The 27068-nt window shown below is 47.2% G+C and overlaps 16 non-coding genes across 16 annotated transcripts; all 16 read right to left on the bottom strand.

Moving 5' to 3' along the window:
• Window positions 1-337: 337 nt before the first annotated feature.
• On the bottom strand, window positions 338-501 carry LOC149453823 (U1 spliceosomal RNA). Its single transcript, XR_016314597.1, has one exon. It is a non-coding gene; the product is annotated as a U1 spliceosomal RNA (small nuclear RNA).
• Window positions 502-1021: 520 nt separating this feature from the next.
• LOC149453824 (U1 spliceosomal RNA) lies at window positions 1022-1185 on the bottom strand. Its single transcript, XR_016314474.1, has one exon. It is a non-coding gene; the product is annotated as a U1 spliceosomal RNA (small nuclear RNA).
• Window positions 1186-1704: 519 nt separating this feature from the next.
• Window positions 1705-1868, bottom strand: LOC149453825 (U1 spliceosomal RNA). The gene has a single exon (XR_016314599.1). It is a non-coding gene; the product is annotated as a U1 spliceosomal RNA (small nuclear RNA).
• Window positions 1869-2388: 520 nt separating this feature from the next.
• On the bottom strand, window positions 2389-2552 carry LOC149453826 (U1 spliceosomal RNA). Its single transcript, XR_016314475.1, has one exon. It is a non-coding gene; the product is annotated as a U1 spliceosomal RNA (small nuclear RNA).
• Window positions 2553-14108: 11556 nt separating this feature from the next.
• LOC149453827 (U1 spliceosomal RNA) lies at window positions 14109-14272 on the bottom strand. Its single transcript, XR_016314528.1, has one exon. It is a non-coding gene; the product is annotated as a U1 spliceosomal RNA (small nuclear RNA).
• Window positions 14273-14792: 520 nt separating this feature from the next.
• Window positions 14793-14956, bottom strand: LOC149453828 (U1 spliceosomal RNA). The gene has a single exon (XR_016314535.1). It is a non-coding gene; the product is annotated as a U1 spliceosomal RNA (small nuclear RNA).
• A 521-nt stretch (window positions 14957-15477) lies between these two features.
• On the bottom strand, window positions 15478-15641 carry LOC149453829 (U1 spliceosomal RNA). Its single transcript, XR_016314639.1, has one exon. It is a non-coding gene; the product is annotated as a U1 spliceosomal RNA (small nuclear RNA).
• Window positions 15642-16160: 519 nt separating this feature from the next.
• On the bottom strand, window positions 16161-16324 carry LOC149453830 (U1 spliceosomal RNA). Its single transcript, XR_016314600.1, has one exon. It is a non-coding gene; the product is annotated as a U1 spliceosomal RNA (small nuclear RNA).
• Window positions 16325-16844: 520 nt separating this feature from the next.
• Window positions 16845-17008, bottom strand: LOC149453831 (U1 spliceosomal RNA). The gene has a single exon (XR_016314477.1). It is a non-coding gene; the product is annotated as a U1 spliceosomal RNA (small nuclear RNA).
• A 5506-nt stretch (window positions 17009-22514) lies between these two features.
• Window positions 22515-22678, bottom strand: LOC149453832 (U1 spliceosomal RNA). Its single transcript, XR_016314478.1, has one exon. It is a non-coding gene; the product is annotated as a U1 spliceosomal RNA (small nuclear RNA).
• Window positions 22679-23198: 520 nt separating this feature from the next.
• LOC149453833 (U1 spliceosomal RNA) lies at window positions 23199-23363 on the bottom strand. The gene has a single exon (XR_016314574.1). It is a non-coding gene; the product is annotated as a U1 spliceosomal RNA (small nuclear RNA).
• Window positions 23364-23881: 518 nt separating this feature from the next.
• On the bottom strand, window positions 23882-24045 carry LOC149453834 (U1 spliceosomal RNA). Its single transcript, XR_016314603.1, has one exon. It is a non-coding gene; the product is annotated as a U1 spliceosomal RNA (small nuclear RNA).
• Window positions 24046-24565: 520 nt separating this feature from the next.
• LOC149453835 (U1 spliceosomal RNA) lies at window positions 24566-24729 on the bottom strand. Its single transcript, XR_016314479.1, has one exon. It is a non-coding gene; the product is annotated as a U1 spliceosomal RNA (small nuclear RNA).
• Window positions 24730-25249: 520 nt separating this feature from the next.
• Window positions 25250-25413, bottom strand: LOC149453836 (U1 spliceosomal RNA). Its single transcript, XR_016314584.1, has one exon. It is a non-coding gene; the product is annotated as a U1 spliceosomal RNA (small nuclear RNA).
• A 520-nt stretch (window positions 25414-25933) lies between these two features.
• Window positions 25934-26098, bottom strand: LOC149453837 (U1 spliceosomal RNA). Its single transcript, XR_016314575.1, has one exon. It is a non-coding gene; the product is annotated as a U1 spliceosomal RNA (small nuclear RNA).
• A 520-nt stretch (window positions 26099-26618) lies between these two features.
• Window positions 26619-26782, bottom strand: LOC149453838 (U1 spliceosomal RNA). Its single transcript, XR_016314480.1, has one exon. It is a non-coding gene; the product is annotated as a U1 spliceosomal RNA (small nuclear RNA).
• Window positions 26783-27068: the final 286 nt, after the last annotated feature.

The following is a 27068-nucleotide window of genomic DNA, read 5'->3' on the forward strand; positions in this document are numbered from 1 at the left end:
GACGCAAAGGAGTTGCGAAATAGTCCCAGTGTAAACTGCGTCAGCGCCTGTATTTGCATAGGAGGCGGCCCTTAAGCATCCAGCAGCAGCGCAAGCTTCCTGCCACGAAAGGAAGCATAGGAATATGGCGCAGCGGGAGGGGGCTGTTCCTACAGAGTTGGCGATTGTCCTGTAGCAGAAATGGGGAGTGAAGTCATGCACGGAAGAAGCCATTTGGCAAGGGATGCAATGCAGGTGCAAAGAGACTAGAGAGAAGGGAGCAGGAGCTGAAAGAGCAGCCCACCCGGTGTGTCGTCAGACAAAGCTTTTAGCTGAACTATCATTGACCAGAAAGAATCAGGGGAGAGCGCGAACGCAGTCCCCCACTACCACAAATTATGCAGTCGAGTTTCCCGCATTTGGGGAAATCTCAGGGGTCAGCACAGCCGGAGTGCAATGGTTGAGCCTCGCCCTGGGAGAACCACCTTCGTGATCATGGTATCTCCCCTGCCAGGTAAGTATGAGTTGGAAGGGACCGGCTAGTGCTCCCCGGTTGGGGCCACGCTTTGTCCACGTTATGGGAGCTTTCTGGGTATCTGTCAGAGCTAGGCCACAGAGCAATGCACATCTGTGTAAAGAGTGGAGCAGGAGTGTTGTAGTTTTTTTTTTTTTTCTTCTCTTCTTCTCCCCCCCAATGTCTGGAGAGACGCAAAGGAGTTGCGAAATAGTCCCAGTGTAAACTGCGTCAGCGCATGTATTTGCATAGGAGGCGGCCCTTAAGCATCCAGCAGCAGCGCAAGCTTCCTGCCACGAAAGGAAGCATAGGAATATGGCGCAGCGGGAGGGGGCTGTTCCTACAGAGTTGGCGATTGTCCTGTAGCAGAAATGGGGAGTGAAGTCATGCACGGAAGAAGCCATTTGGCAAGGGATGCAATGCAGGTGCAAAGAGGCTAGAGAGAAGGGAGCAGGAGCTGAAAGAGCAGCCCACCCGGTGTGTCGTCAGACAAAGCTTTTAGCTGAACTATCATTGACCAGAAAGAATCAGGGGAGAGCGCGAACGCAGTCCCCCACTACCACAAATTATGCAGTCGAGTTTCCCGCATTTGGGGAAATCGCAGGGGTCAGCACAGCCGGAGTGCAATGGTTGAGCCTCGCCCTGGGAGAACCACCTTCGTGATCATGGTATCTCCCCTGCCAGGTAAGTATGAGTTGGAAGGGACCGGCTAGTGCTCCCCGGTTGGGGCCACGCTTTGTCCACGTTATGGGAGCTTTCTGGGTATCTGTCAGAGCTAGGCCACAGAGCAATGCACATCTGTGTAAAGAGTGGAGCAGGAGTGTTGTAGTTTTTTTTTTTTTCTTCTCTTCTTCTCCCCCCCAATGTCTGGAGAGACGCAAAGGAGTTGCGAAATAGTCCCAGTGTAAACTGCGTCAGCGCCTGTATTTGCATAGGAGGCGGCCCTTAAGCATCCAGCAGCAGCGCAAGCTTCCTGCCACGAAAGGAAGCATAGGAATATGGCGCAGCGGGAGGGGGCTGTTCCTACAGAGTTGGCGATTGTCCTGTAGCAGAAATGGGGAGTGAAGTCATGCACGGAAGAAGCCATTTGGCAAGGGATGCAATGCAGGTGCAAAGAGACTAGAGAGAAGGGAGCAGGAGCTGAAAGAGCAGCCCACCCGGTGTGTCGTCAGACAAAGCTTTTAGCTGAACTATCATTGACCAGAAAGAATCAGGGGAGAGCGCGAACGCAGTCCCCCACTACCACAAATTATGCAGTCGAGTTTCCCGCATTTGGGGAAATCTCAGGGGTCAGCACAGCCGGAGTGCAATGGTTGAGCCTCGCCCTGGGAGAACCACCTTCGTGATCATGGTATCTCCCCTGCCAGGTAAGTATGAGTTGGAAGGGACCGGCTAGTGCTCCCCGGTTGGGGCCACGCTTTGTCCACGTTATGGGAGCTTTCTGGGTATCTGTCAGAGCTAGGCCACAGAGCAATGCACATCTGTGTAAAGAGTGGAGCAGGAGTGTTGTAGTTTTTTTTTTTTTTCTTCTCTTCTTCTCCCCCCCAATGTCTGGAGAGACGCAAAGGAGTTGCGAAATAGTCCCAGTGTAAACTGCGTCAGCACATGTATTTGCATAGGAGGCGGCCCTTAAGCATCCAGCAGCAGCGCAAGCTTCCTGCCACGAAAGGAAGCATAGGAATATGGCGCAGCGGGAGGGGGCTGTTCCTACAGAGTTGGCGATTGTCCTGTAGCAGAAATGGGGAGTGAAGTCATGCACGGAAGAAGCCATTTGGCAAGGGATGCAATGCAGGTGCAAAGAGGCTAGAGAGAAGGGAGCAGGAGTTGAAAGAGCAGCCCACCCGGTGTGTCGTCAGACAAAGCTTTTAGCTGAACTATCATTGACCAGAAAGAATCAGGGGAGAGCGCGAACGCAGTCCCCCACTACCACAAATTATGCAGTCGAGTTTCCCGCATTTGGGGAAATCGCAGGGGTCAGCACAGCCGGAGTGCAATGGTTGAGCCTCGCCCTGGGAGAACCACCTTCGTGATCATGGTATCTCCCCTGCCAGGTAAGTATGAGTTGGAAGGGACCGGCTAGTGCTCCCCGGTTGGGGCCACGCTTTGTCCACGTTAGGGGAGCTTTCTGGGTATCTGTCAGAGCTAGGCCACAGAGCAATGCACATCTGTGTAAAGAGTGGAGCAGGAGTGTTGTAGTTTTTTTTTTTTTTTTTTTTTTCTTCTCTTCTTCTCCCCCACAATGTCTGGAGAGACGCAAAGGAGTTGCGAAATAGTCCCAGTGTAAACTGCGTCAGCGCCTGTATTTGCATAGGAGGCGGTGTAGTGGATTGTGATAGACAGTCCACGTTTTATTAGATGATCAGTAAAATGACAATTTTATAGCCTTGCTACTGTCTGTTTCTTGCCCTTTAAATTCCTTACTCTCTTAAGTAAACAATCAGATATAGGTTGACAGAACAATGATGATAATTAAGATGGCGCCTTCATCCGGAGTCTCGCCCTTGGTGACTCATTAGGAGAAAAGTATCTTTTAATGTAAACAACCCCCATAAAAGGGAATGAGTCTCTTTGGGGACAATGATTGGAAAAAATTTACTTTCCACAAAGCTTCTTTGAATGAATTAATCATTTTCCATAGGATTACAAATTTATCCCTTGGTATTGTTTCCACCTTTCCATAAAGAACCAACTCATAATCTACATCCTTAATTCCCGACACCCGTTCTAGAAGCGGTTTTACCACCCTCCAGAGCTCTTTGGCATAAAAGCAATCCCACAGAAGGTGCTTTACTGTCTCATTGGATCCACAGGAGGACCTTGGGCACTCAGCTAATGGTACCACACGTCTTTTGTGCTGAAAAACTCTGGTAGGCAGACACTCATGAACACAGGCCCATGCTAAATCCTTTTGGCTATTAAAGAGCTGTTTAGAGCTAACTTTTGACCAAATAGATTTGGCCTCATATTCTGGGATTTGAGTGATAGGGACCAAGGTCTCTGCAGCACTAAAATACAGTTTCAGCTTTAACTTGTTAGAGAGATCTCCCAGTGTTTTACCTTGCAAGTTGAAGTCAGAGATGATGGTTGACAAAAGGCTATAAAACCATGGAGGGTGAAAGCAGAATGGGCTCTTCAGCGATAAGTCGTACCAACCATGCTTCTTAAACGTAAACCCTACTGCGTACTTTAGAAAAAAAGACCAAAAAGCATCCGTATTGTAGGCTTGAAGACATAGAACCAAGTATTTTGTTTGCAAAAAGCGCTTTATATTCGGCATACCTTTCCCACCTTTCTCTGGGGGTTTCATCATGTATATTCTTTTTAACCTCTCCATCTTTGAGCCCCAGACAAATAAAAAACACGTTCGGACAACTTGAGTCAAATGCAAATCTGTTGGAGGGAACGTGAGAGCTATGTACAGTAAAATAGGCAACAGAACCATTTTAATCAATAAAATCTTCCCTTCAATAGTCAACTGTCGCATTGTCCAGCCTATAACCTTCCTGTTTATCCTTTCCGTGACCACATTCCAGGACTCTTCTCCATCATTCTTAGAAGTAAAAATAGTGCCCAAGATTTTGATCGATTCCTTCTTTTGAAGTTGGCAATCTAAAGAGGGCTCCCAATTCCCCACTTCCATCATACTGCTTTTATTTACATTTAATTTAAATCCCGAAGCGCCACAAAAATATTCTGTTCTTCTAATTGCTCTTTTAACAGATGCGGGGTCAGTGCACAATATTGCAATATCATCCATGTATCCAGTTACTTTTACCTGCAGCCCTCCACTACCTGGCACATGGACTCCTCTGATCACCTTATCTTTCCTGATGGAGCATAAAAGTGGCTCAATGGCACAGACAAATAGTAATGGTGATAAAGGGCATCCCTGCTTGACACCACACTTCAAGCTAAACCCATCTGTCATGAAACCATTGACTAGAACCTGACTGGTACATTTGTTGTATAATGACTTTAAAGAGGACAGGAAGCCAGCTGGAATACCCATTTTGCGCAGAACATTAAATAAATACTCATGTGATATGCGGTCAAACGCTTTTTCAAAATCTAAAGACAGAATTGCCAGGCGTTGCTTACGGTCTTCAGTGTACCAAATAGAATCCCTAATAAGGTTGGTAATGTGGTGAATTCTACGCCCCGGGATACCGCACACCTGGTTACTATGGATCACTCTGTCTATCACTCTTTTCAGCCTGTTTGCTAAGACTTTGGAAAAGATTTTATAATCCAGGTTTAGGAGTGTTATAGGCCTCCAGTTCTTTAATTGGGCTTTATCTCCCTCCTTTGGAAGCAGAGTAATGATTCCTCTCCTCCAAGAACGGGGCAGCTCCATGCACAGAAAACATTTACTAAAGAGGTGTAACAAATCACTTTTCAAAATATCCCAAAACCTCAGGTAAAATTCAATAGGTAACCCATCCAAGCCAGGTACTTTCCCTTTTTGAAAACTTTGGATAGTTCTTAAAAGCTCATCTTCAGTTAAACTCTCAGTTAGGGCCTCTGCATCATCTTGGTTCAAAACCATAGTTATATCCTTGAGTGTGTCATTCATGAAATCAGCATCAATATTTTTAGTGTCATACAGGGATTGATAGAAGGCAAAAACTTTTCCCATGATGCCACTCCTGGATTTCTCCCCTTCTATTTCTGTTATTATTTCCTTTGACATGTGGATTTTCCTAAAGAAGTATCTAGTACATTTTTCATTCTCCTCTACATGCTGTACACGACTTTTAAAAATGACCTCCTTTGCTTTCTCCTCCAGATCTTTTTTAATCTTCTCTTTAGCTGCAGCTATGTAATCAGCTACATCGCAACCAATTGCTTTAAGTTTATACAGAGTTTGTAGCTGTGTATTTAAATGATCAAAAAAATCCCTTTTTGCTTTAGCTCTTTGAACCCCTAATTTTATGAAAAAACGTTTAATTCTCTCTTTTACTATATCCCACCATGTCAGAATATCCAAAGTGTGCAACCTTTCTGTCTGCCATTCCTTAAAAACCTTCCTGAAATCTTCATACACTTTCTCACCTTCTAGCAAGGAGCTATTCAGCTTCCAAAAGCCCCTTCCCACTTTTTGCTCAGCTGGGCTTGAAACTTTGAAAATCACCACCTTGTGGTCTGAAATCACATTTTCTTTGTGTGTGCAGGACAATGGCAATAAATACTTAGCAGCGAAAATATAATCAATTCTTGACCCAGCATCTTTACCTTTCCATGTAACCCTCTCAGTTAAAGATGTGTTTTTATTGAGGGTCGTAAAGACATCTTTAAACTTTAAATCTGTTAGAATGGTTTTTAGAAGGTTGGCTGATCTATCAGTAATCCTACCACCTGAGCCGTATCTGTCTGTGGGATTTAAAGCACAGTTAAAATCACCTGCTACAATCATTGGTTTAGTATTTGCCATAAGGACATTCAAAGTTTCAAACATCTCAATACGATCTTTTGGGTGTGGCGATGCATACACATTTAAAAGATTCCACTTGATCCCATCAATAATAGCAGTAACAAACAAAACTCTCCCTGGCACAATTTCTTGGACATGCTGAATCTTGGCTGGCCCTTTAAAAAGAATAGCAACTCCTGCATTCCTATTCACATTGCAGCCTGACCACACAGAAGGGCCATGAGTCCAGTCCTTTGCAAAGGTTTCATAATTGCTCCTGTGTGGTATAGCACATTCTTGCAGGAAAAACACACTTACATTAAAGGCCGCCAAAAAGTTAAACACAGTCCTTCTTCTTAGCTGGCTCTTTATGCAGTGCACATTAAAGGATAAACCGTTCAAAACAGCCATGGTGAAATAAAGAAAAAGTTCTTAAAGGGGACTTACTGCAAATCCATACTGTTCTCAGAGGGATCCATTCCCATCACCTCAGTCAGTTGGTGGACCAGGTCAATGCTCAAGAAATTCTGCCCAGGAGATGCCAGACCGACTGGGCTAGTAACAGTCTCATTTCCAAATAATAGATCGCTCGGCATATTATCCACTGGAGAAAGACTGGACTCCATATTCTCTAAATCATTGCCGGCAGGGAACTTTACAACCTCCGCCCATGACCTCCCTTCAGCCTTTGTTTGTACTCCAACAACACTCGCTGAGCCCATCCGTGGTTTCTTGGCCTTTGATTCTGCAGCATGATCCGGATGATCACCAACAGTAGACTCACTCTTTTCCAGTAACTGCTCTCCTTCTCTGGATCTTCCATGTAGCTTTACAATCACATTTGAACACTGCTCCTCTTCCCGTGCTCCCTCCGATGTTGTAGCCTCCATCTCCTCCAAAACAGCCGCTACCTCCTCTTGCATTGGGTCGGGGTGTGGAGCTGAACTTTCTGTTTTGGCAGGTTCTCTTGCTTTAATAGTGCCAGAAGTCAGATCACATGTAACATTCCCCAAATCGCCAGCAGTGGGTGCTGGACCAGCACTTTCCTCAATTTTAGCAGATGGCTCCCCCTGAGAATCAGCTGCTTTTCCCGATTTGTCAGGGTTGTTGCGGTGCGGGCAGTTTGAATAGACATGGCCCGGACGAAGACAAAAATTACAACGCTTTTCTTTGGGACATATCACAGTCTCATGCTCAAAGGAGTCACAATTCCTGCACCTGTGACTCTCCTTGCATAACTCAGTTGAATGGCCATACACATGGCATATGCGGCAAAAACTGGCCATTCCATCAAAAAATAAGTCCCCGTTATATTTTCCAATGCTAAAGCGTGCTGGAGGAAAAATGCCTTTTTTAAACGAAACAAGGTATTTCCTTTTCCCAGTCCATAACCCAAACTGGTTGGTAATTTTGTGTAAAAATTTTACCTTCTCGCAAAATATGGACAGCCAGCTGGTAATGTCCTCCTGAGGTATATTTGGGTTGTACATTTTCACCACAAGCGATCGCAAATCCTCTTCCTCATAATGTGGGGTGACTTTTACACAGTCCAATAACTGGTGGTTTTGATACTCCTGCAGTTTCCTGACAAACTCCGAGCAGGTCCTCTTATTTACAAAAGTGATATCATAAACTCCTCTGATGTGGTAATCCTGTAGAGCAAGAATCTTGTCCGGCGTCAACTGGAACAAACCAAAGAGCAAATCTTTGACAATGTACTCCAAGCCTTTTTCTTGTCTCTTCTCTGTTTCAAACTCCATTCTGACAGAATTATTAACCCGCGCATAAGCCGGAATTTTCACGTTTCTGGCCGCCGCCATAGCAGAGCTTCACCTTTCACTATCAGCAGAACTGAAGATCACAGGAAAACTCAGCAACCAGCCCACACTCCAAAGAGCAGAACTAGCGATTTTTTTTTTTTTTAATTCTTTTATTTAAAATATCATAAAAATCAGCCATCAATACATATAACATGAAAAGAAAATTTCCAAAGGACACTTTACAAAAAGCCAACAAAAAACGGGGCTTCCCCGACATTCAAAACATAAACATATTGCATATAGCGAGGAACACTTCAAAATAAAACAGGATTCCGCAATTCCAGGAAATATAAATAAAATGTTCCGTGAATCCATTGTCATCCGGAATTTTCTGTATCATTCCTTTTTCCAAGTGTCTCCAGGCTGTTTCTCTTTGCAAATGTAGAAACACTAAATTGCCATCCTACACACTATACAATAAACACACCTAGCACTAAACCTAATATCCACAAGACCCCCCCTCCACCATCCACACGCTGCCTAAGGAAGGCAAAGGAACACATGTTAGTATCATCATACATATAAACAAAAAAACCTCTTTTCTCTTTTTTTTTTTTTTTTTTTTTTTTTTTTTTTTTTTTTTTTTTTTTTTTTGTTAAAAAAAACAAACTAACTAAGAGTCGCCATTCCCTCGCGCTCAAACACCTGGGCAAGAAAACTAACAACCCATAGCACTCGAGCGCAAAGGAGAGTCACCATTTCTAAAAAAAACAACAAAAAACAAAAACATCAACATAAATTTACTCCATAATCATGAAAAAGGACTCATATGACCACCCATCTCTTCCAAGACCCAAAATGCCAAATCTTCTCCGCATCCTCAGCACCCATTTTTATTATATCACAGTAACCATATGTATACAGCCGTCCGCGGACCATGGCCGTACACTCCCTTACACTCACACATTCCCTCTTATATACAACCAAATTCCTCACATCCCACAGACTCTCCTTCACACAACCAATCAACAACCACAATACTCTCGCTTCTTTTTTCCCCAAACATCCTATACCGTACAATACCATCTCATACGTTATCCCTCTCAGTCCAGTCAAACCTTCAATCAACTTACTCAAACCCTTCCATACAGCCTTCGCATACTTACACTCCCAAAATAAATGATACACACTCTCAACACCCACACACCCCTCCCTCGGACACCTCTCACTATCTACCATACCTCTCCTCCTCTGAAACGCCCGCACAGGCAAACAGCCATGCACCCCCATCCACGACACATCCTTCTGCCTCTTATCCAAATCCTTCATCCCCACCATCCTCCACACACTCTCACTCTCTACCGCAGTCAATCCGCCAATCCACTCAGGTTCCTCCTTCGCACTTAACCACATCAAAACCTTCTTACATTCCAACCACAAATCACTCTCCACACCCTGTAACCCAAACTTTCCCATTCCTCTTTCAATACGTACATAGAACCAAGGAGACCTAAAACTCATAGGCCTCCTCAGGTCAACCTCACACCACCCATATCTTCTCAACACATTCCCACCCACATACTTCAACATACACCCCGCCAAACTTTCCTTCCTACTCAACTTCACACACATGCCCACATACCGCACAAACAACACTCTTTCCACACTCACCATCCCCTTACCACCATTCAACACCGTTTTCACCACTTTCTCCCGTTTCAACTTTTCAGCCCTTGAGGACCAGAAGAATTGGAAGAACAGTCTAACAATCCGCCTCAGCACCTTATCCTGTGCAGGAAAAACCTGGTATAAAAACCACAAAATTGGCATCAGTACCGCTTTAACAATAAGGACCTTTCCTTCAAAAGACAAAGTCCGCAACGACCAAAAGGTTATTTTTTGCTGTATTTTCCCTATCACATCCTCCCAACTCTCTCTACCAAACAGGTCACATTCAAACTTCACTCCCAACACCCTCACACTTCCCTTACACACCTTCCAATCATGTCTGCCAATCACACCCCAATCACCAAAAAACTTACATTCACTCTTATCCAAATTCATTCTAAATCCACTAGCCATACAAAAAATCTCCACTAACAATTTCGCCCTCCTCAAACTCTCCACATTCTTACAAATCACCGTTATATCATCCATATACCCAATCACCTTCAACATTCTACCCCCACTCCCGGGCACCACTAATCCACTCAAACCTTTATCCCTCACAAACATCCTCACTAAGGGTTCAATTGCACACACAAACAGCACGGGGGACAAAGGACACCCCTGCCTTACTCCTGCCTTCACTTCCACACCATCCGTCACCCATCCATTTACTTGCACTCTACTAGTGATACCCCCATACAAACATCTCACCCACTCAATCATCTTCCTAGGCACCCCCATTTTCTCCAATACCGCAAACATAAAACCATGCGCCACTCTATCATACGCCTTTTCAAAATCTATGTTCAAAACAGCCGCAACACCCTTCCTCTCCTTACAGTCCCACAACACATCCCTCAAACATACCAACCCTTCCGCAATCGTTCGCCCCGGTACCGCACACATCTGTTCTTCTCCAAGCATTCCATCTATCACCCCACGCAGCCTATTAGCAAGTACTTTAGCGATTATTTTATAATCCACATTTAATAAAGAGATAGGTCTCCAATTCTTCAAGTCCTGTTTATTACCTTTTTTAAAGAGCAACACTATCACACTCTCTGCCATACTTTTAGACAACACACCATCTCTCAACACCGTCACACATACCTCATGCACCCACTTCCCAATCATATCCCAAAACGTACTATAAAACTCAACAGGTAGACCATCCAAACCGGGAATTTTCCCTTTCTTCATACCTTTCATACTTCTCTCTATCTCATCAAAACCCACTTCCTCATTCAAAACCATTTTCTCCTCAACCCCCAACCGCTCCTCAATCTCCCCCAACACCTCCCTCTCAACATTCATATCTCTCTTACTCACAGCAAACAAATTCTGATAAAACTTTCTCACTTCACCCATCACCTGCACATTCCCCCTCACCACCCTTCCATCCTCCCCCAACACACTCGCCACCTCATTCTTACTTCCATACACCTTTCGAAAAAAGAACCGCGTACATCTTTCATCCTTCTCTCTCACAACAGCTTTTGCCTGTGCCAACATTCTCTTCCCTTTCAATTCCATAAACCTATTCACCTTCACCCTAGCTTCAGCCATCTCATTCACCACATTCTCTCCCCATCCACTTACCTCATCCAAATAACTCAACCTTCTCTGCCACCAATCATACTCCTCACGCTCTCTTTTCACTCTCTCACATCCTTTCCTCACGAAAAACCGTTTCACACCCTCCTTCACCCACTCCCACCAAGCAACTACACTCTCAAACTCCAATCTCTTTTTAACCCATTTACCAAAAACCGTACAAAACTCTTCCCTAACATTCAAATCCTCAAGCAATTCAACATTCATCTTCCATACACCTTTCCCATGCACCTCCTCCGACACCATACTCACGACACATTCGATCCGGCCATGGTCCGTAAACGGTGCCCGCTGTACAGAAAAGGATTCGGCCGAAAATTCCTGCGAAGAGAGGCAAAAATCAATCCTAGAACTCAAATGACGACTCGCAGAAAAATAAGTGTGTCCTTTTAATTTCCCATGATCCACCAAACCCAAGTCTGCACACAACTCGGTCAAAATTTTGCTTGACTTATCCATCCCTCCCCCCAAACTCCCCCCACCCCCCACCCCCCTTCCCCCACCACCACCAACACCCCCCCCACCCCCTCCCCCCACCCCCCCACCCCCCCTACCACCCCCACCCCTTCTATCCCCCCCCTCTATTACACAGTTAAAATCCCCAAGAACCAATAAAGGTTCACGACCACCCAAAAAAAATCGCATTTTTTGAAATAAATCAATTCTTTCCCTCCTGCCTGTGGGAGCATATACATTTACAATCCTAAAACAGAAATCACCCACCCCCACCCTAACCATTAAAGCTCTTCCCCGTTCAATATGAATTGTTTGCAAAATTTGATACTTCCAACTTTTAAAGAGAATGCCGATTCCTTCATTTCTCCGTACACCCCCTGACCACACTGCCGGTCCAAAGACCCATTCGTTCTTTCCAGGATCCTCCTGAAGGTTGCATTCTTGTATACAGTGGAAGTCCCCCGGAACCAAGGACAAATACTTCAAAATAGCCGCCCTCCTTGGTCCAGAGCATATGCTCCTCACGTTCAATGATGAACAGGTAATATTCATATTAACTATGAGAAGAAAGAGACAAACATTAAGAATCTATAAAATAATGCATATTCCTAAAGTCAAGTTGCCCTCTTCCTACTCCGACTCCTCCCCCCTTTACCAGAGGTTCTCGCCCCTGCCACCCCCTCCATCTTGGTGGTTTCCACCGGTTTCCTGAACCCCATCAGAGACTGCAGACACTCCACTTTGCCAACACTAACGAAAGATTCAGTAGACCGGGTGGAAGAATCTGAATCAATCTCCACCTCAATCTCCGCTTCCTCCTGCTCAGGACTAGAAACCTCAGAAATGACCTGAGAAGCCGGAATATTTTCCTTCTTCTTTTTCCTCTTCAAAGAATCCCTTGATAAGTCCATACTTTCCCCCACCGCCCCTCCACCTTCCACTACAGCACTGCCCCTTTCTAGAGTTTCGGAAACCTGAGCCACAGCTTCCCTCAACAGGTTTACACTTTCTTCAGTTGCCCTTCCACCCTCCACCACTGCACTGACCCCCTCCAAGGCTCCAGATGTTCGAGCCGGGGTCCCTACAATGGCTTCCCCAGGTTTGGGCACTTCCAAAGTTTCAGAGACAGCACTGGTAGTAGGTTCCTCCATCCCAGGAGCCCCCCCCCCCACCACCGCCGCATAAGATGGCGCCCGTGGTTGACCAGGCCCCTTCGCCGGTCTGTCACCCAAAATAGGACATTGCCTGGCCAAATGATCCTCCTTTCCACAAAAATGACACTTCCGCCCTTCCGGGCATTCAGCAGTCCTATGGCCAGCCTTAAAACAATTCCGGCAAACAATGCCTGCTTCACATTTGTCCCGTACATGCCCAAAGGCAAAACAATTGCGGCAGAATAGGGGTTGTCCCGGATACCACAACACTCCACGATTAGGACCGATCGAAAAGGCCTGGGGGGGGTGTTTAAACCCACCAACTCCGCTACTGTCCTTCCTGAATTGCACAAAGTATCTCCGATGACCATTAAAAGTCCCGAGTATATTCGTCTGGTTAATACCGACCGAAACATCTGAGCAATATTTACTCAAAAAGGTCCGCACTTCATCCTCCCGCACAAACGGATTATACATTTGCACAGTGACCGGAACTCGCTGCCTCGATTCATTCGCTGTAAACGTGATCCCATCCATCATAGGTTCCTGAATCTTCTCCTGCTGCCTCAGCAGACAGGTCTGGAGATCCGCCAAGCGAAAGAAAGTCACGTCAAAAAAGCCGCTGTTCGGAAAGGCTTGCACACAGAAGATCGTCTCCAAAGGCATTCCCAAAAGATCCATGATCAATTTCTTCTGAACGTAGTATAAGCCACACTCTGCACGCCTCGTCTCACAGACCGACACCCGGACGGTGTTTGGCACTTCCGGCGGCACCGCTGCCATCACCTCCAAAGGAAACCTGCCCTCGTCAACCCCTAGGGGATGACTCAGCCAAGCGATCACCTCTCACGGTTTTCGAGGAGCGCCACCCCCAATAGCAGCAGGCAGGGCTTGGTATACCCCGCCAGGCCGAGGGCGCTGGTCCTCTACTAACCTAACCTCCTAACCACAACCACAGAGTGATCGCAGCCAAAAGGCCGCCCTGGGAGAACCACCTTCGTGATCATGGTATCTCCCCTGCCAGGTAAGTATGAGTTGGAAGGGACCGGCTAGTGCTCCCCGGTTGGGGCCACGCTTTGTCCACGTTATGGGAGCTTTCTGGGTATCTGTCAGAGCTAGGCCACAGAGCAATGCACATCTGTGTAAAGAGTGGAGCAGGAGTGTTGTAGTTTTTTTTTTTTTTTCTTCTCTTCTTCTCCCCCCCAATGTCTGGAGAGACGCAAAGGAGTTGCGAAATAGTCCCAGTGTAAACTGCGTCAGCGCATGTATTTGCATAGGAGGCGGCCCTTAAGCATCCAGCAGCAGCGCAAGCTTCCTGCCACGAAAGGAAGCATAGGAATATGGCGCAGCGGGAGGGGGCTGTTCCTACAGAGTTGGCGATTGTCCTGTAGCAGAAATGGGGAGTGAAGTCATGCACGGAAGAAGCCATTTGGCAAGGGATGCAATGCAGGTGCAAAGAGGCTAGAGAGAAGGGAGCAGGAGCTGAAAGAGCAGCCCACCCGGTGTGTCGTCAGACAAAGCTTTTAGCTGAACTATCATTGACCAGAAAGAATCAGGGGAGAGCGCGAACGCAGTCCCCCACTACCACAAATTATGCAGTCGAGTTTCCCGCATTTGGGGAAATCGCAGGGGTCAGCACAGCCAGAGTGCAATGGTTGAGCCTCGCCCTGGGAGAACCACCTTCGTGATCATGGTATCTCCCCTGCCAGGTAAGTATGAGTTGGAAGGGACCGGCTAGTGCTCCCCGGTTGGGGCCACGCTTTGTCCACGTTATGGGAGCTTTCTAGGTATCTGTCAGAGCTAGGCCACAGAGCAATGCACATCTGTGTAAAGAGTGGAGCAGGAGTGTTGTAGTTTTTTTTTTTTTTCTTCTCTTCTTCTCCCCCCCAATGTCTGGAGAGACGCAAAGGAGTTGCGAAATAGTCCCAGTGTAAACTGCGTCAGCGCCTGTATTTGCATAGGAGGCGGCCCTTAAGCATCCAGCAGCAGCGCAAGCTTCCTGCCACGAAAGGAAGCATAGGAATATGGCGCAGCGGGAGGGGGCTGTTCCTACAGAGTTGGCGATTGTCCTGTAGCAGAAATGGGGAGTGAAGTCATGCACGGAAGAAGCCATTTGGCAAGGGATGCAATGCAGGTGCAAAGAGGCTAGAGAGAAGGGAGCAGGAGTTGAAAGAGCAGCCCACCCGGTGTGTCGTCAGACAAAGCTTTTAGCTGAACTATCATTGACCAGAAAGAATCAGGGGAGAGCGCGAACGCAGTCCCCCACTACCACAAATTATGCAGTCGAGTTTCCCACATTTGGGGAAATCGCAGGGGTCAGCACAGCCAGAGTGCAAAGGTTGAGCCTCGCCCTGGGAGAACCACCTTCGTGATCATGGTATCTCCCCTGCCAGGTAAGTATGAGTTGGAAGGGACCGGCTAGTGCTCCCCGGTTGGGGCCACGCTTTGTCCACGTTATGGGAGCTTTCTGGGTATCTGTCAGAGCTAGGCCACAGAGCAATGCACATCTGTGTAAAGAGTGGAGCAGGAGTGTTGTAGTTTTTTTTTTTTTTTCTTCTCTTCTTCTCCCCCCCAATGTCTGGAGAGACGCAAAGGAGTTGCGAAATAGTCCCAGTGTAAACTGCGTCAGCGCATGTATTTGCATAGGAGGCGGCCCTTAAGCATCCAGCAGCAGCGCAAGCTTCCTGCCACGAAAGGAAGCATAGGAATATGGCGCAGCGGGAGGGGGCTGTTCCTACAGAGTTGGCGATTGTCCTGTAGCAGAAATGGGGAGTGAAGTCATGCACGGAAGAAGCCATTTGGCAAGGGATGCAATGCAGGTGCAAAGAGGCTAGAGAGAAGGGAGCAGGAGCTGAAAGAGCAGCCCACCCGGTGTGTCGTCAGACAAAGCTTTTAGCTGAACTATCATTGACCAGAAAGAATCAGGGGAGAGCGCGAACGCAGTCCCCCACTACCACAAATTATGCAGTCGAGTTTCCCGCATTTGGGGAAATCGCAGGGGTCAGCACAGCCGGAGTGCAATGGTTGAGCCTCACCCTGGGAGAACCACCTTCGTGATCATGGTATCTCCCCTGCCAGGTAAGTATGAGTTGGAAGGGACCGGCTAGTGCTCCCCGGTTGGGGCCACGCTTTGTCCACGTTATGGGAGCTTTCTGGGTATCTGTCAGAGCTAGGCCACAGAGCAATGCACATCTGTGTAAAGAGTGGAGCAGGAGTGTTGTAGTTTTTTTTTTTTTCTTCTCTTCTTCTCCCCCCCAATGTCTGGAGAGACGCAAAGGAGTTGCGAAATAGTCCCAGTGTAAACTGCGTCAGCGCCTGTATTTGCATAGGAGGCGGCCCTTAAGCATCCAGCAGCAGCGCAAGCTTCCTGCCACGAAAGGAAGCATAGGAATATGGCGCAGCGGGAGGGGGCTGTTCCTACAGAGTTGGCGATTGTCCTGTAGCAGAAATGGGGAGTGAAGTCATGCACGGAAGAAGCCATTTGGCAAGGGATGCAATGCAGGTGCAAAGAGACTAGAGAGAAGGGAGCAGGAGCTGAAAGAGCAGCCCACCCGGTGTGTCGTCAGACAAAGCTTTTAGCTGAACTATCATTGACCAGAAAGAATCAGGGGAGAGCGCGAACGCAGTCCCCCACTACCACAAATTATGCAGTCGAGTTTCCCGCATTTGGGGAAATCTCAGGGGTCAGCACAGCCGGAGTGCAATGGTTGAGCCTCGCCCTGGGAGAACCACCTTCGTGATCATGGTATCTCCCCTGCCAGGTAAGTATGAGTTGGAAGGGACCGGCTAGTGCTCCCCGGTTGGGGCCACGCTTTGTCCACGTTATGGGAGCTTTCTGGGTATCTGTCAGAGCTAGGCCACAGAGCAATGCACATCTGTGTAAAGAGTGGAGCAGGAGTGTTGTAGTTTTTTTTTTTTTTCTTCTCTTCTTCTCCCCCCCAATGTCTGGAGAGACGCAAAGGAGTTGCGAAATAGTCCCAGTGTAAACTGCGTCAGCACATGTATTTGCATAGGAGGCGGCCCTTAAGCATCCAGCAGCAGCGCAAGCTTCCTGCCACGAAAGGAAGCATAGGAATATGGCGCAGCGGGAGGGGGCTGTTCCTACAGAGTTGGCGATTGTCCTGTAGCAGAAATGGGGAGTGAAGTCATGCACGGAAGAAGCCATTTGGCAAGGGATGCAATGCAGGTGCAAAGAGGCTAGAGAGAAGGGAGCAGGAGTTGAAAGAGCAGCCCACCCGGTGTGTCGTCAGACAAAGCTTTTAGCTGAACTATCATTGACCAGAAAGAATCAGGGGAGAGCGCGAACGCAGTCCCCCACTACCACAAATTATGCAGTCGAGTTTCCCGCATTTGGGGAAATCGCAGGGGTCAGCACAGCCGGAGTGCAATGGTTGAGCCTCGCCCTGGGAGAACCACCTTCGTGATCATGGTATCTCCCCTGCCAGGTAAGTATGAGTTGGAAGGGACCGGCTAGTGCTCCCCGGTTGGGGCCACGCTTTGTCCACGTTAGGGGAGCTTTCTGGGTATCTGTCAGAGCTAGGCCACAGAGCAATGCACATCTGTGTAAAGAGTGGAGCAGGAGTGTTGTAGTTTTTTTTTTTTTTTTTTTTTTCTTCTCTTCTTCTCCCCCACAATGTCTGGAGAGACGCAAAGGAGTTGCGAAATAGTCCCAGTGTAAACTGCGTCAGCGCCTGTATTTGCATAGGAGGCGGTGTAGTGGATTGTGATAGACAGTCCACGTTTTATTAGATGATCAGTAAAATGACAATTTTATAGCCTTGCTACTGTCTGTTTCTTGCCCTTTAAATTCCTTACTCTCTTAAGTAAACAATCAGATATAGGTTGACAGAACAATGATGATAATTAAGATGGCGCCTTCATCCGGAGTCTCGCCCTTGGTGACTCATTAGGAGAAAAGTATCTTTTAATGTAAACAACCCCCATAAAAGGGAATGAGTCTCTTTGGGGACAATGATTGGAAAAAATTTACTTTCCACAAAGCTTCTTTGAATGAATTAATCATTTTCCATAGGATTACAAATTTATCCCTTGGTATTGTTTCCACCTTTCCATAAAGAACCAACTCATAATCTACATCCTTAATTCCCGACACCCGTTCTAGAAGCGGTTTTACCACCCTCCAGAGCTCTTTGGCATAAAAGCAATCCCACAGAAGGTGCTTTACTGTCTCATTGGATCCACAGGAGGACCTTGGGCACTCAGCTAATGGTACCACACGTCTTTTGTGCTGAAAAACTCTGGTAGGCAGACACTCATGAACACAGGCCCATGCTAAATCCTTTTGGCTATTAAAGAGCTGTTTAGAGCTAACTTTTGACCAAATAGATTTGGCCTCATCTTCTGGGATTTGAGTGATAGGGACCAAGGTCTCTGCAGCACTAAAATACAGTTTCAGCTTTAACTTGTTAGAGAGATCTCCCAGTGTTTTACCTTGCAAGTTGAAGTCAGAGATGATGGTTGACAAAAGGCTATAAAACCATGGAGGGTGAAAGCAGAATGGGCTCTTCAGCGATAAGTCGTACCAACCATGCTTCTTAAACGTAAACCCTACTGCGTACTTTAGAAAAAAAGACCAAAAAGCATCCGTATTGTAGGCTTGAAGACATAGAACCAAGTATTTTGTTTGCAAAAAGCGCTTTATATTCGGCATACCTTTCCCACCTTTCTCTGGGGGTTTCATCATGTATATTCTTTTTAACCTCTCCATCTTTGAGCCCCAGACAAATAAAAAACACGTTCGGACAACTTGAGTCAAATGCAAATCTGTTGGAGGGAACGTGAGAGCTATGTACAGTAAAATAGGCAACAGAACCATTTTAATCAATAAAATCTTCCCTTCAATAGTCAACTGTCGCATTGTCCAGCCTATAACCTTCCTGTTTATCCTTTCCGTGACCACATTCCAGGACTCTTCTCCATCATTCTTAGAAGTAAAAATAGTGCCCAAGATTTTGATCGATTCCTTCTTTTGAAGTTGGCAATCTAAAGAGGGCTCCCAATTCCCCACTTCCATCATACTGCTTTTATTTACATTTAATTTAAATCCCGAAGCGCCACAAAAATATTCTGTTCTTCTAATTGCTCTTTTAACAGATGCGGGGTCAGTGCACAATATTGCAATATCATCCATGTATCCAGTTACTTTTACCTGCAGCCCTCCACTACCTGGCACATGGACTCCTCTGATCACCTTATCTTTCCTGATGGAGCATAAAAGTGGCTCAATGGCACAGACAAATAGTAATGGTGATAAAGGGCATCCCTGCTTGACACCACACTTCAAGCTAAACCCATCTGTCATGAAACCATTGACTAGAACCTGACTGGTACATTTGTTGTATAATGACTTTAAAGAGGACAGGAAGCCAGCTGGAATACCCATTTTGCGCAGAACATTAAATAAATACTCATGTGATATGCGGTCAAACGCTTTTTCAAAATCTAAAGACAGAATTGCCAGGCGTTGCTTACGGTCTTCAGTGTACCAAATAGAATCCCTAATAAGGTTGGTAATGTGGTGAATTCTACGCCCCGGGATACCGCACACCTGGTTACTATGGATCACTCTGTCTATCACTCTTTTCAGCCTGTTTGCTAAGACTTTGGAAAAGATTTTATAATCCAGGTTTAGGAGTGTTATAGGCCTCCAGTTCTTTAATTGGGCTTTATCTCCCTCCTTTGGAAGCAGAGTAATGATTCCTCTCCTCCAAGAACGGGGCAGCTCCATGCACAGAAAACATTTACTAAAGAGGTGTAACAAATCACTTTTCAAAATATCCCAAAACCGCAGGTAAAATTCAATAGGTAACCCATCCAAGCCAGGTACTTTCCCTTTTTGAAAACTTTGGATGGTTCTTAAAAGCTCATCTTCAGTTAAACTCTCAGTTAGGGCCTCTGCATCATCTTGGTTCAAAACCATAGTTATATCCTTGAGTGTGTCATTCATGAAATCAGCATCAATATTTTTAGTGTCATACAGGGATTGATAGAAGGCAAAAACTTTTCCCATGATGCCACTCCTGGATTTCTCCCCTTCTATTTCTGTTATTATTTCCTTTGACATGTGGATTTTCCTAAAGAAGTATCTAGTACATTTTTCATTCTCCTCTACATGCTGTACACGACTTTTAAAAATGACCTCCTTTGCTTTCTCCTCCAGATCTTTTTTAATCTTCTCTTTAGCTGCAGCTATGTAATCAGCTACATCGCAACCAATTGCTTTAAGTTTATACAGAGTTTGTAGCTGTGTATTTAAATGATCAAAAAAATCCCTTTTTGCTTTAGCTCTTTGAACCCCTAATTTTATGAAAAAACGTTTAATTCTCTCTTTTACTATATCCCACCATGTCAGAATATCCAAAGTGTGCAACCTTTCTGTCTGCCATTCCTTAAAAACCTTCCTGAAATCTTCATACACTTTCTCACCTTCTAGCAAGGAGCTATTCAGCTTCCAAAAGCCCCTTCCCACTTTTTGCTCAGCTGGGCTTGAAACTTTGAAAATCACCACCTTGTGGTCTGAAATCACATTTTCTTTGTGTGTGCAGGACAATGGCAATAAATACTTAGCAGCGAAAATATAATCAATTCTTGACCCAGCATCTTTACCTTTCCATGTAACCCTCTCAGTTAAAGATGTGTTTTTATTGAGGGTCGTAAAGACATCTTTAAACTTTAAATCTGTTAGAATGGTTTTTAGAAGGTTGGCTGATCTATCAGTAATCCTACCACCTGAGCCGTATCTGTCTGTGGGATTTAAAGCACAGTTAAAATCACCTGCTACAATCATTGGTTTAGTATTTGCCATAAGGACATTCAAAGTTTCAAACATCTCAATACGATCTTTTGGGTGTGGCGATGCATACACATTTAAAAGATTCCACTTGATCCCATCAATAATAGCAGTAACAAACAAAACTCTCCCTGGCACAATTTCTTGGACATGCTGAATCTTGGCTGGCCCTTTAAAAAGAATAGCAACTCCTGCATTCCTATTCACATTGCAGCCTGACCACACAGAAGGGCCATGAGTCCAGTCCTTTGCAAAGGTTTCATAATTGCTCCTGTGTGGTATAGCACATTCTTGCAGGAAAAACACACTTACATTAAAGGCCGCCAAAAAGTTAAACACAGTCCTTCTTCTTAGCTGGCTCTTTATGCAGTGCACATTAAAGGATAAACCGTTCAAAACAGCCATGGTGAAATAAAGAAAAAGTTCTTAAAGGGGACTTACTGCAAATCCATACTGTTCTCAGAGGGATCCATTCCCATCACCTCAGTCAGTTGGTGGACCAGGTCAATGCTCAAGAAATTCTGCCCAGGAGATGCCAGACCGACTGGGCTAGTAACAGTCTCATTTCCAAATAATAGATCGCTCGGCATATTATCCACTGGAGAAAGACTGGACTCCATATTCTCTAAATCATTGCCGGCAGGGAACTTTACAACCTCCGCCCATGACCTCCCTTCAGCCTTTGTTTGTACTCCAACAACACTCGCTGAGCCCATCCGTGGTTTCTTGGCCTTTGATTCTGCAGCATGATCCGGATGATCACCAACAGTAGACTCACTCTTTTCCAGTAACTGCTCTCCTTCTCTGGATCTTCCATGTAGCTTTACAATCACATTTGAACACTGCTCCTCTTCCCGTGCTCCCTCCGATGTTGTAGCCTCCATCTCCTCCAAAACAGCCGCTACCTCCTCTTGCATTGGGTCGGGGTGTGGAGCTGAACTTTCTGTTTTGGCAGGTTCTCTTGCTTTAATAGTGCCAGAAGTCAGATCACATGTAACATTCCCCAAATCGCCAGCAGTGGGTGCTGGACCAGCACTTTCCTCAATTTTAGCAGATGGCTCCCCCTGAGAATCAGCTGCTTTTCCCGATTTGTCAGGGTTGTTGCGGTGCGGGCAGTTTGAATAGACATGGCCCGGACGAAGACAAAAATTACAACGCTTTTCTTTGGGACATATCACAGTCTCATGCTCAAAGGAGTCACAATTCCTGCACCTGTGACTCTCCTTGCATAACTCAGTTGAATGGCCATACACATGGCATATGCGGCAAAAACTGGCCATTCCATCAAAAAATAAGTCCCCGTTATATTTTCCAATGCTAAAGCGTGCTGGAGGAAAAATGCCTTTTTTAAACGAAACAAGGTATTTCCTTTTCCCAGTCCATAACCCAAACTGGTTGGTAATTTTGTGTAAAAATTTTACCTTCTCGCAAAATATGGACAGCCAGCTGGTAATGTCCTCCTGAGGTATATTTGGGTTGTACATTTTCACCACAAGCGATCGCAAATCCTCTTCCTCATAATGTGGGGTGACTTTTACACAGTCCAATAACTGGTGGTTTTGATACTCCTGCAGTTTCCTGACAAACTCCGAGCAGGTCCTCTTATTTACAAAAGTGATATCATAAACTCCTCTGATGTGGTAATCCTGTAGAGCAAGAATCTTGTCCGGCGTCAACTGGAACAAACCAAAGAGCAAATCTTTGACAATGTACTCCAAGCCTTTTTCTTGTCTCTTCTCTGTTTCAAACTCCATTCTGACAGAATTATTAACCCGCGCATAAGCCGGAATTTTCACGTTTCTGGCCGCCGCCATAGCAGAGCTTCACCTTTCACTATCAGCAGAACTGAAGATCACAGGAAAACTCAGCAACCAGCCCACACTCCAAAGAGCAGAACTAGCGATACACTACAAGCAGTGAGAACCACCTTCGTGATCATGGTATCTCCCCTGCCAGGTAAGTATGAGTTGGAAGGGACCGGCTAGTGCTCCCCGGTTGGGGCCACGCTTTGTCCACGTTATGGGAGCTTTCTGGGTATCTGTCAGAGTGCAAAGAGGCTAGAGAGAAGGGAGCAGGAGCTGAAAGAGCAGCCCACCCGGTGTGTCGTCAGACAAAGCTTTTAGCTGAACTATCATTGACCAGAAAGAATCAGGGGAGAGCGCGAACGCAGTCCCCCACTACCACAAATTATGCAGTCGAGTTTCCCGCATTTGGGGAAATCGCAGGGGTCAGCACAGCCGGAGTGCAATGGTTGAGCCTCGCCCTGGGAGAACCACCTTCGTGATCATGGTATCTCCCCTGCCAGGTAAGTATGAGTTGGAAGGGACCGGCTAGTGCTCCCCGGTTGGGGCCACGCTTTGTCCACGTTATGGGAGCTTTCTAGGTATCTGTCAGAGCTAGGCCACAGAGCAATGCACATCTGTGTAAAGAGTGGAGCAGGAGTGTTGTAGTTTTTTTTTTTTTTCTTCTCTTCTTCTCCCCCCCAATGTCTGGAGAGACGCAAAGGAGTTGCGAAATAGTCCCAGTGTAAACTGCGTCAGCGCCTGTATTTGCATAGGAGGCGGCCCTTAAGCATCCAGCAGCAGCGCAAGCTTCCTGCCACGAAAGGAAGCATAGGAATATGGCGCAGCGGGAGGGGGCTGTTCCTACAGAGTTGGCGATTGTCCTGTAGCAGAAATGGGGAGTGAAGTCATGCACGGAAGAAGCCATTTGGCAAGGGAAGCAATGCAGGTGCAAAGAGACTAGAGAGAAGGGAGCAGGAGCTGAAAGAGCAGCCCACCCGGTGTGTCGTCAGACAAAGCTTTTAGCTGAACTATCATTGACCAGAAAGAATCAGGGGAGAGCGCGAAACGCAGTCCCCCACTACCACAAATTATGCAGTCGAGTTTCCCGCATTTGGGGAAATCGCAGGGGTCAGCACAGCCGGAGTGCAATGGTTGAGCCTCGCCCTGGGAGAACCACCTTCGTGATCATGGTATCTCCCCTGCCAGGTAAGTATGAGTTGGAAGGGACCGGCTAGTGCTCCCCGGTTGGGGCCACGCTTTGTCCACGTTATGGGAGCTTTCTGGGTATCTGTCAGAGCTAGGCCACAGAGCAATGCACATCTGTGTAAAGAGTGGAGCAGGAGTGTTGTAGTTTTTTTTTTTTTTCTTCTCTTCTTCTCCCCCCCAATGTCTGGAGAGACGCAAAGGAGTTGCGAAATAGTCCCAGTGTAAACTGCGTCAGCGCATGTATTTGCATAGGAGGCGGCCCTTAAGCATCCAGCAGCAGCGCAAGCTTCCTGCCACGAAAGGAAGCATAGGAACATGGCGCAGCGGGAGGGGGCTGTTCCTACAGAGTTGGCGATTGTCCTGTAGCAGAAATGGGGAGTGAAGTCATGCACGGAAGAAGCCATTTGGCAAGGGATGCAATGCAGGTGCAAAGAGGCTAGAGAGAAGGGAGCAGGAGCTGAAAGAGCAGCCCACCCGGTGTGTCGTCAGACAAAGCTTTTAGCTGAACTATCATTGACCAGAAAGAATCAGGAGAGCGCGAACGCAGTCCCCCACTACCACAAATTATGCAGTCGAGTTTCCCGCATTTGGGGAAATCGCAGGGGTCAGCACAGCCGGAGTGCAATGGTTGAGCCTCGCCCTGGGAGAACCACCTTCGTGATCATGGTATCTCCCCTGCCAGGTAAGTATGAGTTGGAAGGGACCGGCTAGTGCTCCCCGGTTGGGGCCACGCTTTGTCCACGTTATGGGAGCTTTCTGGGTATCTGTCAGAGCTAGGCCACAGAGCAATGCACATCTGTGTAAAGAGTGGAGCAGGAGTGTTGTAGTTTTTTTTTTGTTTTTTTTTTTCTTCTCCCCCCCAATGTCTGGAGAGACGCAAAGGAGTTGCGAAATAGTCCCAGTGTAAACTGCGTCAGCGCATGTATTTGCATAGGAGGCGGCCCTTAAGCATCCAGCAGCAGCGCAAGCTTCCTGCCACGAAAGGAAGCATAGGAATATGGCGCAGCGGGAGGGGGCTGTTCCTACAGAGTTGGCGATTGTCCTGTAGCAGAAATGGGGAGTGAAGTCATGCACGGAAGAAGCCATTTGGCAAGGGATGCAATGCAGGTGCAAAGAGGCTAGAGAGAAGGGAGCAGGAGCTGAAAGAGCAGCCCACCCGGTGTGTCGTCAGACAAAGCTTTTAGCTGAACTATCATTGACCAGAAAGAATCAGGGGAGAGCGCGAACGCAGTCCCCCACTACCACAAATTATGCAGTCGAGTTTCCCGCATTTGGGGAAATCGCAGGGGTCAGCACAGCCGGAGTGCAATGGTTGAGCCTCGCCCTGGGAGAACCACCTTCGTGATCATGGTATCTCCCCTGCCAGGTAAGTATGAGTTGGAAGGGACCGGCTAGTGCTCCCCGGTTGGGGCCACGCTTTGTCCACGTTATGGGAGCTTTCTGGGTATCTGTCAGAGCTAGGCCACAGAGCAATGCACATCTGTGTAAAGAGTGGAGCAGGAGTGTTGTAGTTTTTTTTTTGTTTTTTTTTTTCTTCTCCCCCCCAATGTCTGGAGAGACGCAAAGGAGTTGCGAAATAGTCCCAGTGTAAACTGCGTCAGCGCATGTATTTGCATAGGAGGCGGCCCTTAAGCATCCAGCAGCAGCGCAAGCTTCCTGCCACGAAAGGAAGCATAGGAACATGGCGCAGCGGGAGGGGGCTGTTCCTACAGAGTTGGCGATTGTCCTGTAGCAGAAATGGGGAGTGAAGTCATGCACGGAAGAAGCCATTTGGCAAGGGATGCAATGCAGGTGCAAAGAGGCTAGAGAGAAGAGAGCAGGAGCTGAAAGAGCAGCCCACCCGGTGTGTCGTCAGACAAAGCTTTTAGCTGAACTATCATTGACCAGAAAGAATCAGGGGAGAGCGCGAACGCAGTCCCCCACTACCACAAATTATGCAGTTGAGTTTCCCGCATTTGGGGAAATCGCAGGGGTCAGCACAGCCGGAGTGCAATGGTTGAGCCTCGCCCTGGGAGAACCACCTTCGTGATCATGGTATCTCCCCTGCCAGGTAAGTATGAGTTGGAAGGGACCGGCTAGTGCTCCCCGGTTGGGGCCACGCTTTGTCCACGTTATGGGAGCTTTCTAGGTATCTGTCAGAGCTAGGCCACAGAGCAATGCACATCTGTGTAAAGAGTGGAGCAGGAGTGTTGTAGTTTTTTTTTTTTTTCTTCTCTTCTTCTCCCCCCCAATGTCTGGAGAGACGCAAAGGAGTTGCGAAATAGTCCCAGTGTAAACTGCGTCAGCGCCTGTATTTGCATAGGAGGCGGCCCTTAAGCATCCAGCAGCAGCGCAAGCTTCCTGCCACGAAAGGAAGCATAGGAATATGGCGCAGCGGGAGGGGGCTGTTCCTACAGAGTTGGCGATTGTCCTGTAGCAGAAATGGGGAGTGAAGTCATGCACGGAAGAAGCCATTTGGCAAGGGAAGCAATGCAGGTGCAAAGAGACTAGAGAGAAGGGAGCAGGAGCTGAAAGAGCAGCCCACCCGGTGTGTCGTCAGACAAAGCTTTTAGCTGAACTATCATTGACCAGAAAGAATCAGGGGAGAGCGCGAAACGCAGTCCCCCACTACCACAAATTATGCAGTCGAGTTTCCCGCATTTGGGGAAATCGCAGGGGTCAGCACAGCCGGAGTGCAATGGTTGAGCCTCGCCCTGGGAGAACCACCTTCGTGATCATGGTATCTCCCCTGCCAGGTAAGTATGAGTTGGAAGGGACCGGCTAGTGCTCCCCGGTTGGGGCCACGCTTTGTCCACGTTATGGGAGCTTTCTGGGTATCTGTCAGAGCTAGGCCACAGAGCAATGCACATCTGTGTAAAGAGTGGAGCAGGAGTGTTGTAGTTTTTTTTTTTTTTCTTCTCTTCTTCTCCCCCCCAATGTCTGGAGAGACGCAAAGGAGTTGCGAAATAGTCCCAGTGTAAACTGCGTCAGCGCATGTATTTGCATAGGAGGCGGCCCTTAAGCATCCAGCAGCAGCGCAAGCTTCCTGCCACGAAAGGAAGCATAGGAATATGGCGCAGCGGGAGGGGGCTGTTCCTACAGAGTTGGCGATTGTCCTGTAGCAGAAATGGGGAGTGAAGTCATGCACGGAAGAAGCCATTTGGCAAGGGATGCAATGCAGGTGCAAAGAGGCTAGAGAGAAGGGAGCAGGAGCTGAAAGAGCAGCCCACCCGGTGTGTCGTCAGACAAAGCTTTTAGCTGAACTATCATTGACCAGAAAGAATCAGGGGAGAGCGCGAACGCAGTCCCCCACTACCACAAATTATGCAGTCGAGTTTCCCGCATTTGGGGAAATCGCAGGGGTCAGCACAGCCGGAGTGCAATGGTTGAGCCTCGCCCTGGGAGAACCACCTTCGTGATCATGGTATCTCCCCTGCCAGGTAAGTATGAGTTGGAAGGGACCGGCTAGTGCTCCCCGGTTGGGGCCACGCTTTGTCCACGTTATGGGAGCTTTCTGGGTATCTGTCAGAGCTAGGCCACAGAGCAATGCACATCTGTGTAAAGAGTGGAGCAGGAGTGTTGTAGTTTTTTTTTTTTTTCTTCTCTTCTTCTCCCCCCCAATGTCTGGAGAGACGCAAAGGAGTTGCGAAATAGTCCCAGTGTAAACTGCGTCAGCACATGTATTTGCATAGGAGGCGGCCCTTAAGCATCCAGCAGCAGCGCAAGCTTCCTGC

Source organism: Staurois parvus, unplaced genomic scaffold (assembly GCF_062004578.1).
Source record: "Staurois parvus isolate SC_StPar_1 unplaced genomic scaffold, SC_StPar_1.0 ptg000445l, whole genome shotgun sequence".
Lineage (NCBI taxonomy): Eukaryota > Metazoa > Chordata > Amphibia > Anura > Ranidae > Staurois > Staurois parvus.